The following is a 2,463-nucleotide window of genomic DNA, read 5'->3' as shown; positions in this document are numbered from 1 at the left end:
CTCAGAAATCCGCCTGCTTTTGCCTCCCAAGTGCTGGGATTAAAGGTGTGCGCCACCACACCCGGCTGATCTTGGTTCTCATAAGCCAGAGTGCATGCTGGAGTCAGGAGGGGGATGTGCATCCAGACAGCAGGAGTGCATTCTGGTATGTGTGAAATTAAGCTGTGGAAACTAGAGATTACTTACGTTAATTTATAGTTAGGGTGGCTGAGGTGCTCCAGCCTTGGTTAGGAGACGGCAGAATGGTGGGTGGGGTTAAAGCCTCTTGGCTTACTGACATCTGGGGAAATAGCCTGGGATTTACTGACCTCTGGGGCAACAGGAAGGGAGCAAACTCTCTGTGTTAAAGGAGTACTGACCTCTGGGGCAATGGGTAGGGGTCAAAGCCTCTGTGGTGCAGACATGCTAGCCTCTGGGATGACAGGAGAGCCCAGAAGGCTCTGCTGCTCAGCACACTGGCCTCTGAGACAATGGGTGGAGACCATTTGTTGTTTTTAAGATACTCCTTCTCTCAAGTAACAACTACATTATCTTTTTTCGAATTTTGTAATAGTGCATTCTATTTACATCTTTAATTTTAGTCTTAAACTCGTTTTATTTTCTCTTCTTTCTGGTACTCTCTTACCCTAGATCTTCTTATGGTTGCCAGCTTCACAGCTTAACTCAAATATTGCTTTTTCAGAGTCATGTTCTGGTCACCACAATTAGCACCCTCACACTGCTCTACAATGTACTATAGTTCATTACTCAGATTTATTTTCATCAAAGATAATCTCTCTGAGTTTACTTTAGGGAATTTAGTATTACTATGGTTTGAGTGTGAAATGTTCCCTGAAGGCTTGTTTGCCAAGTGGTGGACTTCCAGTTCATGAGGATACTAACAAAATCCGTGAATCACTCCACTGACTTATTATGTAGAACTCATGACTTTGTTGGATGGTCTTGGATAGTAGGAGATGGGAAGGAGACAGGAGATAGGAAGTAAGTCAGTGAATGTGTACCTCAAGGATTTATCATATTCCTGCTTCCTTGCTCGCTTGCTTCCTGGCTATTAAGATGCAAGCAGCTTTGTTTCACCACAAGCTCTCCAACAGGATGTTCAACCGCACCAAAGACCTAAAAGTAGTGGAGCCAGCTGACCATGCAGGGAAACCTCTGAATCGTGAGTCAAGACAAATCTTTCTTTTAAGTTTTTTATATTGAATATTTTGCCATAATAGCAATGAAAGTCTAATACAAATGTGATACAGGGATGTAACTATTTTTGTCTGAAAGAATAGCTAGTTGTCTTAGCATCAGGATTTCCTTCTCCAAATAACTGTTTCAGTTAATATATTTTTTCTATAGTATTTAAGAAAAGATTGAAGGGGGCTGGGGAGATGGCTCAGCAGTTAAGAGCACTGGCTGCTCTTCCAGAGGTCTTGAGTTCAATTTCCAGTAACCACATTGTGGCTCACAACCATCTGTAACAGGATCTGCTGCCCTCTTCTGGCATGCAGGTGTACATGCAGATAGAGCGCTCATACATTAAATAAATCTAAGAGAGAGAGAGAGAGAGAGAGAGAGAGAGAGAGAGAGAGAGAGAGAAGAAAAAGCTCTTGTCCTTTCCTCCACCATAGTGCACAGTACGCCAATTTGGCTTCTTGCATGTCTTCTCACAAGACTTTCAGAATCAAGCAATTCCTGGCCAAGAAACGAAAGCAAAATCACCCTATTCTTCAGTGGATCCTGATGAAAACTGGTAACAAAATCAGGTACAACTCTAAGAGAAATCACTGGAGGAGAACGAAGCTGGGTCTGTAAGGATTCACACAATGGCAAGACTGAGGATTTATACTGAGTTGTCTTCAATCAGTCCTAGCAGATGGATTTCGACATTTTTAACCTGGAGACTTGCTTGTGTCTTAAATTAGGATGTTTGTCCAGTAAAAATATACAACCTTTCAAAAAAGAAAAAGAAAGAAACAATAAAAGGAAGGAAAAGAAAAAAGCAAGCAAGAAAAGATTGAGTAGAAGATGATGTGCTGCTAGTTTTATGTCAACTTGGCACAAGCCAGAGTCATTTTGGAAGAGGATACCTCAATTTAGAAAAGGCATCCACTAGATTGGCTTGCAGGCAAGACTGTGGTGCATTTTCTTCATTGATGACTGATGTGGGAGGGCCCAGCCCACTACAAGTGGTGCCACTCCGGGGTAACAGTCCTCAGTGGCTCTAGGAAAGCTAGCTGAGCAGGTCATGGAGAGCAAGTGAGTAAGCAGCACTCCTCCATGGCCTCTGCATCAGCTCCTGCTGCAAGGTTCCTGCCCTGACTTCCATACATGATGGACTACAAGCTATAAGATGAAAAAGAAAAAAAAGCCACTTTTCTCTTCTCTTCTCTTCTCTTCTCTTCTCTTCTCTTCTCTTCTCTTCTCTTCTCTTCTTTCTTTCTTTCTTTCTTTCTTTCTTTCTTTCTTTCTTTC

At 42.4% G+C, this 2,463-nt stretch overlaps 1 pseudogene; it reads left to right on the top strand.

Annotated features, from left to right (window-relative positions):
- The first annotated feature begins 1,647 nt into the window (after positions 1 to 1,647).
- LOC110314296 lies at positions 1,648 to 1,803 on the top strand (annotated as a pseudogene).
- Positions 1,804 to 2,463: the final 660 nt, after the last annotated feature.

This window comes from Mus pahari, chromosome X (genome assembly GCF_900095145.1).
Source record: "Mus pahari chromosome X, PAHARI_EIJ_v1.1, whole genome shotgun sequence".
Taxonomy (NCBI): domain Eukaryota; kingdom Metazoa; phylum Chordata; class Mammalia; order Rodentia; family Muridae; genus Mus; species Mus pahari.
Note: the sequence above shows the minus strand (reverse complement) of the source record. Positions and strands in the feature narration are given on the sequence as shown.